Raw genomic sequence first — 15229 nt, 5'->3', positions numbered from 1 at the left:
AACATTCTGAGAACATGATACAACCTCCACCCCGTGAGAGGACTCTAAGGGAAATGGCTGCACCTGATTTCACCTACGAAAGCTTGTGCATCCAATACCCTGATGAAGATGTCCCATATGTTCTTAAAATTGGACTGATCCATTTGCTTCCAAAGTTTCATGGCCTTGCAGGTGAAGACCCGCACAAACATCTGAAAGAATTCCATATTGTCTGCTCCACCATGAAACCCCCAGATGTCCAGGAGGATCACATATTTCTGAAGGCTTTTCCTCATTCTTTAGAGGGAGTGGCAAAGGACTGGCTATATTACCTTGCTCCAAGGTCCATCACGAGCTGGGATGACCTCAAGAGAGTATTCTTAGAAAAACTTTTCCCTGCTTCCAGGACCACTGCCATCAGAAAAGACATTTCAGGCATCAGGCAACTTGGTGGAGAAAGCATGTATGAGTATTGGGAAAGATTCAAGAAATTGTGTGCCAGTTGCCCTCACTACCAGATTTCTGAGCAGCTTCTTCTCCAATATTTTTATGAAGGACTCAGTAACATGGAGAGAAGTATGATAGATGCTGCTAGTGGTGGAGCCCTTGGAGACATGACCCCTGCTGAAGCCAGAAATTTAATTGAGAAGATGGCTTCAAACTCCTAGCAGTTTAGTGCTAGAAGTGATGCCATTGTCATTAGAGGAGTGCATGAAGCAGCCACGAATTCATCTTCATCAGCCGAGACTAAGAAGCTTGAAGGTAAACTAGATGCCTTGGTTAATCTGGTAACCCAACTGGCCATGAATAAAAAATCTGCACCTGTCGCCAAACTCTGTGGTATATGCTCCTCTGTCGACCACCACATAGACCTTTGCCCTTCTGTGCAACAATCTGAAGCAATTGAATAGCCTGAAGCTTATGCTGTAAACATCTACAACAGACATCCTCAACCTCAGCAGCAAAATCAGCCACAACAGAACAATTATGACCTCTCCAACAACAGGTACAATCCCGGGTGGAGGAATCATCCCAACCTTAGATGGTCGAATCCTTCACAACAGTAGCAACAACAACAACAACAACAACCTTATTTTCAGAATGTTGCTGGCCTAAGCAGACCATACGTTCCTCCACCAATCCAGCAGCAACAACAACAACAGCAACAACCCTAGAAACAGCAAACAGTTGAGGCCCCTCCACAACCTTCCCTTGAAGAACTTGTGAGGCAAATGACTATGCAAAACATGCAGTTTCAACAAGAGACCAAGCCTCCATTCAGAGCTTAACTAATCAGATTACCTTCTCAATCTGTCCAAAATCCCAAAAATGTGAGTGCCATTACATTGAGGTCAGGAAAGCAGTGTCAAGGACCTCAACCAGTAGCACCTTCCTCGTCCGCAAATAAACCTGCCCAACCTCACTCTACTCCAGAAAAAGATGATGACAAAAATTTAAAGAGTAAGTTACCTAACAATTTCTATGCAGGTGAATCTTCCACTGGTAATTTTGATTTACAGAAGCAGCATATCCCTCTTCCATTCCCTCCAAGAGCAATTTCCAACAAAAAATGGAAGAGACAGAGAAGGAGATATTGGAAACATTTAGAAAAGTAGAGGTAAACATACCTTTGTTGGATGCAATAAAGCAAATTCCAAGATATGCTAAATTCTTGAAGGAGCTATGCACTAATAAGCAGAAGCTTAAAGGAAGTGAAAGAATTAGTATGGGCAGAAATGTCTCCGCATTGATTGGTAAATCTGTTCCCCAAATCCCTGAAAAATGTAAAGATCCAGGTACATTCAACATACCTTGTATTATAGGGAACAATAAGTTTGACAATGCCATGCTAGATTTAGGAGATTATGTTAGTGTTATGCCTCTGTCTATTTTTAATTCTCTATCTCTTGGTCCTTTGCAGTCAACTAATGTGGTAATTCATTTAGCTAATAGAAGTGTTGCCTATCCTACTGGTTTCATAAAGGATGTCCTAGTTAGAGTTGGTGAACTGATTTTCCCTGTTGATTTTTATATTTTGAATATGGAGGAGGGATTTTCTAAAGGATCAGTTCCCATCATTCTAGGCAGACCTTTTATGAAAACTACTAGAACTAAGATGTATATGCAGGCACACTATCTATGGAGTTTGGTGATATAATTGTTCATTTTAATATTCTTGATGCTATGAAACACCCATCTGAAGATCTTTCTGTATTTCATGTTGAAATAATTGACCATATTGTTGATGAATACATGACCGATCTTCATTCTAATCTGCATGCTTGTCACTCTTCATGCATTGAATCTGAATTTGTATTTGATCATATGTCTGAATTTGATGTTGAGAGTGAATCTGAAATTGATATTAATTGCATGTCTGATGTTTTACCTCTTGAGATTGATTTTATAAAGTCAGATAGAACTAACCATGTTTCAGGAAGTACACATACTTCTGACTTTCTTTATGAGGTACGGGCTGAGAAACCATCTCTTTCTACCACTATCCAGTCAGCCACACCAGAATTGAAGCCTCTACCATCAAATTTAAAATATGCTTACTTGGATGATAGCAAAAGTTTTCCAGTAATTATATCTGCCTCCCTTACTGATGAGCAAGAGGAGAAGCTGTTATCAGTTCTCAAGAAGCATAAGAAGGCTATAGGCTGGACCCTGGCGAACATTCCTGGTATTAGCCCATCCAAATGTATGCATTGGATAAATTTAGAGGATGGGGCTAAACCAGTAAGACAACCACAGAGAAGAGTCAACCCGGTAATTCTTGATGTGGTGAAAAAGGAAGTGACCAAGCTCTTACAAGTTGGAATCATCTACCCCATTTCTTACAACCAGTGGGTGAGTCCAATCCAAGTGGTTCCTAAGAAGACAGGCCTCACAGTGATCAAGAATGAAAAGTATGAGCTTATCCCCACAAGAGTGTAGAACAGCTGGCGAGTCTGCATTGATTATAGGAGGCTGAACCAGGTAACTAGAAAAGATCATTTCCCCTGCCATTCGTTGATCAAATGCTTGAGCGCTTGGCAGGCAAATCTCATTACTGTTTTCTTGATGGTTTTTCTGGTTATTTACAAATTCATATTGCTCATGAGGATCAATAAAAGACCATATTCACCTGTCCCTTTGGCACTTTTGCCTATAGGAGAATGCCCTTTCGGCCTGTGCAATGCCCCTGGTACCTTCCAGCGGTGCATGATTAGTATTTTCAGTGATTTTTTAGAAAATTGCATAGAGGTGTTTATGGATGATTTCACTGTATATGGATCATCTTTTGATATTTGTTTGGATAGTCTGGAAAAGGTTTTGAATAGATGCACTGAAACTAACCTTGTTCTAAATTTTGAAAAATGTCATTTTATGGTTGAGCAAGGTATAGTTTTAGGCCACATTATTTCCAATAAGGGCATTAAAGTAGATCCTGCAAAAATTTCTGTTATTTCACAATTGCCTTACCCCTCTTGCGTGCGAGAGGTGAGATCTTTTCTTGGTCATGTAGGATTCTACAGGCGCTTTATAAGAGATTTTAGCAAAGTGACCCTTCTACTATTCAACTTGTTGCAAAAGGAAGTGGATTTTGACTTTAATGATAAATGAAAAGAGGCTTTTGATTGCCTCAAAAGAGCACTGACTACCACCCCCATCATCCAGGCACCCAACTGGACAGCCCCTTTTGAGCTTATGTGTGATGCATCAAATTCTGCATTGGGGGCTGTCCTTGCTTAGAAAATTGATAAATTGCCTAGGGTGATATATTATGCTTCTAGGACTTTAGATGTTGGCCAAGCGAATTATACTACTATTGAGAAAGAGCTATTAGCCATAGTTTTTGTTCTTGAAAAATTTCGTTCTTATTTGCATGGTACTCGCATTATTGTTTATACTGACCATGCAGCTAAAGTACTTGTTGAAGAAGACTGATTCAAAGCCTAGGTTGATTCGATGGATGCTCTGGCTCCAAGAGTTTGACTTGGAGATCCGTGATAGGAGCGGAGCACAAAATTTAGTTGCTGATCATTTGAGTCAAATCGAACATGTGTCTGATGAGGACTCACCCATTCGGGATGATTTCCCGGATGATCATTTATATATACTGTATAGTATTTCTGATTCTCTTTCTACTCCATAGTTTGCTAACATTGTCAATTATTTAATTGCTTCTGTTTTTCCTCCCTTAGCATCTAAAGCTCAAAAAGATAAAATTAAAAGTGATGCTAAGCATTTTATTTGGGATGACCCCTACTTGTGGAAATTGTGTAGTGATCAAGTCATTAGACGATGCATTCCAGATCATGGGACTGACTCAATCCTGCGGTTCTGTCATTCTTCCGCACCGAGAGGTCATCTGGGTGTTCAAAGGACAGCTCACAAAGTGCTTGACTGTGGCTTTTATTGGCCCACTATCTTTAAAGATGCGTGGAAGATTTGTAGCACTTGTGAGCAGTGTCAGAGAGCAGGAAGTGCACTTACATGGCGACAACAAATGCCTCAGCAACCTATGCTATTTTGTGAGGTGTTTGATGTATATGGTATAGATTTCATGGGCCCTTTTCCTGTATCTTTTGGTTATGTTTACATTCTCCTTGCAGTTGATTATGTTTCAAAATGGGTGGAAGCCAAGCCCACTAGAACTAATGATGTTAAGGTTGTTGTAGATTTTGTCAGATCTAATCTATTTTTCAGGTTTGGAGTACCTAAAGCAATCGTTAGTGATCAAGGAACCCATTTTTGCAACAAATCAATGCATGCCTTGCTTAAAAAGTACGGGGTTGTACACAGGGTATCCACACCATACCACCCCCAAACCAATGGACAGGCAGAAATTTGTAACAGGGAGATCAAGAGAATTTTAGAGAAGATTGTGCAGCCAAGCAGAAAAGATTGGAGTACCAGGCTAGATGATGCTCTTTGGGCACATAGGACTGCCTACAAAGCACCCATAGGGATGTCTCCTTATTGGGTTGTCTTTGGAAAGGCATGTCATCTTCCAGTTGAGATTGAGCATAAAGCATACTGGGCAGTGAAGACCTACAACTTCTCTATGGATCAAGCTGGTGAGGAAAGAAAGTTGCAACTGAGTGAGTTAGATGAGATCCGCCTAGAAGCATATGAGAATGCCAAGTTCTACAAAGAAAAGACCAAGAAGTTCCATGATAGCATGATAATTAAGAAGGACTTCATGGTTGGGCAAAAAGTGTTATTGTATAATTCTAAGCTTGGAATCATGAGTGGTAAGTTGAGGTCTAAGAGGATTGGTCCTTTTGTTGTTACTAATGTTTTTCCTTATGGTACAGTTGAAATCAAAAGTGACTCCACAAACAAGAGCTTCAAGGTCAATGGACACTGACTTAAGCCATTCCTCACAAACCCTTCTTTAGTGGATGTAGTGGTGGAAGAGACTTCCTTACTCCACCCTACTCTTCCTCCACCATGACTTAGGGAGTTTTTCTTTTCCTATCTCCTTCTTTACTTTTATTACAGTTGTCCGATTCTATTTGATGGTTTAATTGCTTTTAATCTTTTAATTGTGCTATATTAAGGACAATGTGTTGTTTAAGTATGGGGGGGGGGAGTGTTCTTTGGTTTTGGTTTTGCTAGTTTTGTTAGTTTTGTTTGTGTTAAATTTGTTAGTTTTGTTAGTTTTGTTGGGTTTCTAGTTTAATATTTTAGGTCAATTCTGTTTGCATGTACAACTTTGCCTATTTTTCTTTGAATTATAGGATATGCTCAAAAAATGGGTAATTGTTCTGAAAATAAAAGTCTCTTGACATTTTGTGATTTGAAATCCTTGTTTTGCCTCTACATGTCATGATAGTTTTGAAAGCTCAATTTGAATGTGATAAGTTTACCTTTGTGAGAATTTGAGCCATCCATCATCATAATCTTTTGGTATGTTTTGCCCCATTGATTGCTTGCACAATAGCCTTAGCTTGATTCTTGTTGATGCTTCCTAATTCACATACATATTTGGAAATGATTTAGGCAATTTTGTTCTTATAAGCTTCTAGCCAAATGGACTTACCCTGAATTAATTCCTTTGATAGCCCTTTTGAGCCTATGTTCCCCTTTCTTTGTTTTGAAGCTCATTACAAGCCTTAAGTGAAAAACCATGATATCACCTTACCCTTAAGGAATTTTGGAGCTTTGGAATTGTTTTGGGAATAAGTGTGGGGGGGTATGTTTCATTGGAAGATATGATTTTTGGCCATGCTTAATGTTTTATTTTGGCCATGCTTGATGCATATATATATTGCCTAGTTCTTGCTTTAATCTTCAAATTCGTACTGTTTAAAAAAAATGAAAAAAAAAAAGAAATTTCAATTGCTGCAAATTCTGCAAATTTGTATTGTTCAATCCAAAAAAAAGAAGAAAAGAAGTGAAGTTGAATAAATGAGGTCTTGTTATGAGGATTTGATTTGGGAGCCTTGGTTGATTTTGTTGATATTAGAGGGTTTGGGTTTACTACTTGTGCTTAATTTCCACTTATTCCCCATTGCTCCTCTATTCCTTTGGGATTTAGCTACTTATTCCATATTTTTCCCCCTACCTTGTCCTTGGCCCCATTACAACCTTTAAAGACCTTTTGATCCTCATGTGCATGTGTTTGTCAAGTTGTTTGTCAATTTTAGAATTTTGCTAAGTCTATGTGGTGTTTGTTTTCATGGGTGCTTCGAGAGTAAACAGTAGCCTAGACACTTGAGAGATAAAGTGTATATCTTGTGAGGCTTTATCACTTTTCATTCTTGAGCTGATTAACTATTTTGCCATGATTGGGTTGCTTGGATGATTTTCACAAATGTCTTGACTCTTTGGATCTCTTCATGTTAGATGTTACCCATTCCTTTCATTCCTTGATGTTCATTGAGAAATATGTAAATGTTTTTGTTTGTCTCTCTTTGATATCCTTGGATTTTGTTCTTTATTTCATTTTGCCCAGGAGTGCAAAAGGCTAAGTATGGGGGGTTTTGATGTGCCATTATTTTCTCCTATTTCTTAACTCTTTTTGCACCATTTTAAGTACTGATTAATCTTAATTGTCAAATTAAATAGGCAGTTTTATTATTTGGGTCCATTCAGCTAATTTGATGTTTTTAATCTAATTTTAGGAATTAATGAAGCATTGGGCTTGAATCCAGAATTGGGTTTGAACTTGAAGAGGACAGACTATTTTATTCTACAAATTTTATCTTATCTAGACTTTATCTTATCTAGATATTATTTAGATTTGATCTCATCTAGATATTATTTAATCTAGATCTCTTATCTTATCTTATCTAGATTTGATTTTATTTTATTTAAGGGGTTGGATTTAAAACAGATTTGTAAGCTTTGGGACTGAAAAACTATATAACAACACCAAGGTTCTAGTTTAGGCCCTCTCTCTTCTCTCTCTCCTATTTTTGTTTTTAGTTTTAGGCTTATCTTCTTTTAGACATTTTTTCGTTTTGCAATTCCAGTTTTTACTTTTGGTTTCAGCAATAAAATTTCGTTCTCTATTGATTAATGGAAGGCTAAGCCCCCAGCGTTGTTTTCTCTTGAGGATCAAGCACAGTTCTCTTTGAGGTTATATTATTACTGTTAAATTCTGTTCATTTTTTCCTCTTCACTAATTACTCTGAATTTGTTACTATTAATTCATGCATGCTTAGTGCTTGATTAATTGTCTCTACGCTTAATTTACGTTCATGATTAATGATTGTTTATGAGTAATTGGTGTATGTGTTGCTTAATCACATAATGAATGCCTTATGTTAAATTTCGCTTAGTAATTTAATTTAGGGTTGGATTAAGTGGTTGAACTGATAAAGAATAAATTCTCGCAACCTAGGATAAGAGACTTGCTTGTGAATCAAGGGGAAGCAACATATTTTAATTCTGATATTTTCTAATTCAATTTTACTCGCTGTTTAATTTACAAAAGCAAACAACCCCCCCCCCCTCCCCGCAATTTGTTACTATTTCCTACTATCTTATATGAACATTTAGTTTATCATTGCTCGTTGGGAAACAACCTAGGATCACTTCCTAGTTACTACATTTTAATGTTTATTTGATTCGGGTACGACCTCAATCACTTTCCTTCTTAGCAAACCTCTTGGAGGAGACACTTACCTCCTTACACTCATCCTTAACCATTAAAGGTTGTCCTTCTTCTTGGGGGTAGATCTCTTCACTAGATTCTTCCCCTTTTGCTTCTTCACTTTCACTAGAAGAAGGTGAAGTAGTAACCTCATCTTGGCTACTATAAATGTCTTGGCCCCTCATAATCATGGTTTTCTTGGTGGGGCATTGAGAAGTAATGTGTCCTCTTCCAAGACATTTAAAGCACTTCATGGAGCTAGTCTTCTCTTGCATACTAGCCTTAAGGGGTTGCTTTTCTATTGTATTCCCCTTATCATCTTTGGGCTTAGAAGGTGTTACCCCTAAGATGCCTTGACCTTGGTCTTTCTTTGGATAAGAGTGAGACCATAAAATTTTGAAGTAGACTTCCTTTTAAGTTGTTGCTCTACCCTTATTTCCCAATCTAAGTTAGCCTCTACATTGTCCTTTCCATGGAAGTATGGGAGGTTAATGTTAGCCTCTTGAGGCTTTCTTTCCTTTTCTCTCCTATGGGAGTGAGGTCTAAGATGTGACCTATGCTTCCTTCATAATAGTCACGAAGTTCTTCACTTAGGCTCTTGCAAGAGTTATGACTACTAGAGGAGACATGTTTTTCTTTTCTTAACTCTTTTAGTATTTTCCTTCTTTCTTCTTCCCTTATTTTCTCTTTTTCATCTTGCCTTATTTCTTTCACTCTTTTTTTCCTTTTTCTTTTCTCTTTTTTTTTTCTTTTCACAACTTAAGGGATCTCAACTCATCTAATATCTTATACAAGGGGTCCTTTGGAGTAGAACCCTCACCATTAATACTAAATGAAGAATCAAGACTCATGGTGGTTTCTAAGTTGTGGTTCTTTCTTGTTGGGGGTTTGAAAACAAAAGGTAAAAGAAACTATGGTTGAAATTAGCCAAAATAAACACTAAAAGAGGTATGAAAGATAAGGTAAAAAATAATTGGTAAAAGGCAAGCTATCTAGGCAGTTTAACAATGGAAGGTAAAGGAAATAAGCTATGAAAGTAAGCAAGAAATGTAAACTAGGCGAATCCTAAGAGTGTTTGGATGACCACATTTAAGGTTCCCAACAAAACACTCACTATCCTAAGGGAAAATTGCCTAAAATTATTACACACAAATGGAAGTAGGGTGACCTATTGGAGGCTCCCAACTTACTTCCAATGAAAGGCCTTTTTGTTACAAAATTTGAAAGCAAAGCAAATTGCCAATTACAAAATTACAAAAAAAAAAGTCCTTAATTGTGGTGGCTATTCTCTCTTTGGTGTTTCACTCAATTTGGAGTGCTTCTTAGTCCAATAGCTCTTAAGGTGGTTAGCCCCTTGCTTCTTGACTCAAATTCTTCAAGGTATGGCACTAATCCTCCTTTCCAATTCCCTATATGGCAACTCACAAGCAAGGAAACAAAGAGACACGCAATAACCAAACACAAAAAAAAAAAAATGAAAAGAAAGCTAAACCAATAGAGTTTTAACAAGACAAATTTTCAAGGATTATTCAACAATTAAAGCAATGAAAAGCACACAAAAGCAAGCTAGGACTCAAAGAGAAACCTAGAATGGCTCTAGAGTAGAGTAGAAAAAACTATAAAAAAAAAGACTCAAGAAACCTCTAGTTTTGACACTTGTTTTCACAATAATTTTCAATTGATATTTCATAACTGGGATTGGTATAAAATAGTCATCAATTATAGAACAAATTTTGAGCCAAAATCACAAGCACACTTCCCTTTCACTTTTTTTTCCTGGACACTAATTTTTCAGCCAACTTGTGTGATTTTTCTTATTTTTTCCTTTAATCCAAATTGCTTGGTTCTTTTTTCATAATTTGTTTCCAGATGTCTAGAAAATTCAGTAAAACTTTCAGCTCAAAAAACTTAGTGACCAATTCCCAGTAATTTATACAAATTCCTATGTTTAAGCTGCCAGCACCAGCGATTTCAACCTAGAAATCAAGAGTAGTGTTTATGTTGCTTAAGGCTTGGATAGTTACAACTTGTGTTTGCTTATGCTCAATTATCTTGAATAACAAAATTCAAGAGAGCTTAAGACTTATTTTGATTCACAAATCCAGCCACAACTCAGCACCACAACTCAACTTCATCATAGACATCATGTAGGAAACTTAGAAAACAAAAAAAAAAGATCAGACCAGTATGGAAGATCAGACCAGTATGGAAGATCAAAGAATATGGACCTTTTCTTCCATATGTTTGTCTCAGTTTTAGATTTCTTTTGTGTCTTTTTGAAGATAGTTATGATGTCCTTCACACAATCATAAACTTGTTTTCCATCTAATGGTTTCAGCGCACTTTCATTTTCCTGAGATCCATTAAAAGCTTTCTTCAATCGTCGATATGGATGATACTGGTTCAAAAATCTTCGGTGCCTTGTGTATACTGTCATCTTGCCATGTTTTAGTTGTAAGAATGTAGTATTTTTCTCACATATAGGACATGCATGATGACCTTTCACACTATAACCACTTAAATTTCCATGTGCTGGATAGTCATTTATAGTACAGAAAACCATTGCACGCAAACTAAACGTCTGGTGTAGATTACCATCCCAGACATCAACCCCATCTTCTTATAATGTTGTCAACTCTTCAATTAATGGAGCCAGATACACGTCAATATCATTCCCTGGATGTCTTGGACCCGATATCATCATGCTATGCATTATGTATTTTTGCTTCATGCACAACCAAGGAGGGAGGTTGTAAATCATAAGCAAAACAGGCCATGAACTGTGATTCGTGCTTAAATTACCAAATGGATTCATTCCATCCGAAGCAACAACAACCCTGATATTTCTTGGCTCATTCCCAAAATCAGGATACAAACGATCAAATTCTTTCCATTGGGGACTATCAGCTAGATGTCAGAGCAATCCATCATTTTTTCTGCCTTCTACATGCCACCTCAAGTGTTTTGCATCATCTCCATTAGCAAACAAATGCTTAAACCTTGGTATTATTGGAAGATACCAACAGACCTTTGCTGGTCGACTGTTGTTTGAGGTTGCATCATGACTGATTGATCGAAGCTCAAGTTGACAATTGCATGGATGTGGATTTGAGGATATACAAATAAATAAAACTATCTTCACTTATGAAGTCAATGAAGATTGAATAGTACATGTTAATTGTCTTTTCTAAATTTGTTAAATTTCAGCAGCATTTCACCTATGTCTCCAAGTACATGAGATGAAAGCGGTGGCATCACTTCATCCACCACATTCAATTATGCACTCGAAGAACAAAGTGAAATGAAGTATACTGAAATTTTAACAAATTTTAGAAAACACAAGTAACATACACATATTAATCTAGTATAAAAAATGAGTCTTCTCAAACTGTCCAAACGGACAATTCAAGATTCCATACAGCGATTAATGCAAACTAGCAAACTATCCATATTAATCGTTGTATAGAATCTCAAACGGGAAACTAAGGTTCACTCACAATGCATATAATTGCTTATAAAAACCAAATTTCATATATAAATAACGATGTAATTATCAGTGGTGGGAGTGAAAGAAATACATACCAGACAAATATGGTGAATAGGTAGTACGAGTGGGATCAGAGGACTGGCAAACCAAACACAACAAATTCAAGTCGGACGCTTTTGAAACAAGAAATTTCTTTCTAACTTTATGCCTGAACCTACTACCTATAACCAAAGAAATTTTTTTCACAAATATAAATGATATACTGTTCTATGCTTAAAAACAAAAAGGAATATAATTCCATCATATACCCCGTAACGTGGTTAGCCTGTATAGTAACATTATAGTTGCTAAATTATGTGGAGTGCTGCACCTACAAAGCTATGGGGTTGAACTAATGTTTCCTATAAATTTTGACAACAGCTGACCTCAATCTCACTAAGCTTGGTGGGTGGGAACTTTAACTTATATGGTGGAGGCCAACAATGCAGAATGTTAGGAACATAAGCTGCTATTGAAAGGTTACTACTTAGTGGTTAGAGGTACTCCTATTTCTAAGGAGCACCTCGCTGCCAAATTAGGCTAGATATGGAAGGCTGGATGTTCTCCCACTTAGTACTAGTATTTGTGACTTTGTTATGCTGTCACTACATGACCGACTTACTATACATTTCAACAATTGAAATTTCTTCTATTACAGCTCTTCAAGTTGTTCTACATAGAACTTGCTTTTGTTTGATAAGCTTCAATAAATCACTACTAAAATTTAAAGATGATATAAAGTTCAACTAAGTTTCTCAATCCCCACCTTCCCCCTTTTTTGTTTTTCCCATGTTCTTATTTACGTTTAATGTTTTTGTAGACTGTGAGTGGAAGGCACAAGTAGGTAACATATGTGTTTTATTATTTCATTGGAGCTACAGTGGAATCTGTAAGTTAGGGGAGAATATTAAATATGTTCACTCAAAGTATGGTGAAGGAAATGGAGCTATTTGGAGTGCTTTATTTTAGATTTTTTTTAAAAGGGAGATGGTTTTTTCTGGTTGGGAGAGGATATGATTGCAGACAAAGACAATTATCAGATTTCAGATTGAGCAAATAGGTATAACATTGAAGATCTCGTTAACTATTCAAAGCTGATTGATCGAAGCTCAAGTTGACAATTGCATGGATGTGGATTTGAGGATATACAAATAAATAAAACTATCTTCACTTATGAAGTCAATGAATAGCAAACCCATAAAACCAAAGCAGAACAGGTCAAGCTTCAATTTAAATGAACAAAATAGAGTTGGGGTTTATACATAAAATTCAAATCAATGCAACCAACCAGATAAGCATAATCATATATTCAACCAAGGAAAATTAAAATCCAAGCAAGAGAAAAGAGAGCGACCTTGCCTTGTTAACTAGTTTTGTAAAACTAATGTTAATTGACTGTATACTCTTTTCGTCAAATTTCAAAATTGATGAATTCAAAAATTGGATCCTGAAATTCTAGTAACAACAAAGTTCTAGCTAGTTAATTCTAAGTAGCAGAGATTTCAGATTATAGTTATAGATATATAAATTAAACATGTTTTATGTCTAATATTTTTTTCTTTTACATTTGCAATACAAGATGAGCTGTAGCATGGCAGCATCACCAAAAACCTCAAGTTCAAATAGGAATGATCAAATTTTCATTAGTGCTTACCAGACCAGTATGAAGGCACCATAAACATTGAAGAATGGAAAAGAGACAAACAAAGAAGCTTTGATGAAAACAGTGAAAAAGAAAAGTCTATAGAATCCTTCCTTTGCTCCAATGACTTCAAAGCATTGATATCACTTTGCACACTAGGAATGACTGATGAGAGTAAAACCAACCTAGGGATGATATGGAGGCAGATCAGTTGCTCCTTTATTTGAGCATCACAAAAACATGTACGAACATACACAAGTTTTGGATGTTGGGACACACAAATCAATTTCAAAATTTAGCTAACTACATTTCTTATCACATTAAAATCAAACTACCAACCTAAGGGTCCCGAGGAGAACAAACAGATACAACTACAATTACAACAATATTGTGAGCATCCTGACCAACAAATTTTATCTGCAAGTTAGCACCCAAATGAATGTCTATTATTGTTAACAAATGATCAATATCTGCATAACATTCAATTAAGAAGTGGAACCTTTGAATACTCTGATATTGAGATGTACAACACCAGAGTGAATTGAGGAAGAAAGCTATAGTGGAAATCGTTGGCTGGGAAGCCCGGAAGGCCTAAATCAGCACTGTAATTTCAATAATAATTATGTCAACATAACTATGTGAAACAACTAAAATAAACATATATATAGAGAAAGAGAGAGAGAGACAAAATTAAGAATCACCCATTGCCAAGAAGTAGGTTACCAAAGTTTCCTAATAGCCCCAAAATTAAATGAAAAAACTAAAATAAGCATATTATATGAGTGGTACGACTATAAGGAATATCATGAGACATGTTAAAACGCTCGTGTACATAATAATATATAATCTACTTGTTCAAACTTTCTTTATCATGCTACAATTATAGAGTTAGAGTAGATTGCAGTAAACCAAATGACCAGTTCCTACTTGCTAGCAGTATCACAAACTAGAAAATAGTTCAATACAATCAATGCCATGCCTGCACAACAAACATTGTTGTAGTCCCTGTTGCTACTTCTAGTGTGCATGCCTTATTAGAAGAGAAAAAAAAACTTATCAGTGAAGTGGAGAAATCTAGGGATGAAGAACAAAATAGTAAAAAGGCAATGGAGAGCTTAGGTTCTACATTACATGAAGTATCTGCAGAAGCTAGAGAAGCCAAAGAAAATCTACTACACATCCAACCTGAAAGTGAAAGCTATGATGCCCAGATTGAAGACTTAAAGTTATTCTTAAAATCTACTAATGAAAAATACAATTCCATGCTTGATGAGGCTGAGTGGGAGCAGAGAGAGGTTCAACTAGTCAGCTGCATAAAGAAAAATGAAGAAGCGAAGGTGTCCTTGGAAAAAGAAATAAAAATATTGCTTTATTTGCTTAAAGAAACTGAGGAAGAAGCTAATGCCAAAAGGGAGGAAAAAGCTCAATTGAAGGAAAAAACTGAAGGAAGTTGAGGCTGAGGCAATCCAACTACAGGAAGCTCTTAAGGAAACAATAGCTGACAACATGAAATTGAAGGAGAACTTATTGGATAAAGAAAAATTAGTTGCAGTGTATGTTTCAAGAAAATGATGAACTTCGAACCAGTAATAGTGGCATCTATTTAAGGCTTAACTTTTGTGTCATGCTTACATCCATATTTTAAAGAATGGAATGCAACATGTAGGGAAGCTAATAGGTAGCAATTGGGGAGGTACAATGGATTTTGAACCTAAACGATGGAGACTATTAGGTTTGCATTTGGGCTTGTGCGTTTCTTCACTGCCTTCTCTTCTTGTTATTTTAGCTCTTAGTTGCTAAGTTCTCAAGTTGTGGAACCGTTATTATCTTTACATTTGTTGCAGCTGATGCACTCTATGATATAGGCACTGGCTTGGAAGTGCTTTCTCCATGGTGCCCACATCTTTTTCTTGAAATGGCAGGCTTGGGAAATTTTGCAAAGGTTTATATGTTTTTGATTTTTTTTAATAATTACACATTTTGATATATG

General features: G+C 36.5%; 1 non-coding gene across 1 annotated transcript; it reads right to left on the bottom strand.

The window, feature by feature from the left end:
* Positions 1-392: 392 nt before the first annotated feature.
* On the bottom strand, positions 393-499 carry LOC114368523. The gene has a single exon (XR_003657354.1). It is a non-coding gene; the product is annotated as a small nucleolar RNA R71 (small nucleolar RNA).
* Positions 500-15229: the final 14730 nt, after the last annotated feature.

This window comes from Glycine soja, chromosome 1 (assembly GCF_004193775.1).
Source record: "Glycine soja cultivar W05 chromosome 1, ASM419377v2, whole genome shotgun sequence".
Taxonomy (NCBI): Eukaryota; Viridiplantae; Streptophyta; class Magnoliopsida; order Fabales; family Fabaceae; genus Glycine; species Glycine soja.
This window is presented reverse-complemented; position numbering and strand designations above follow the sequence as displayed.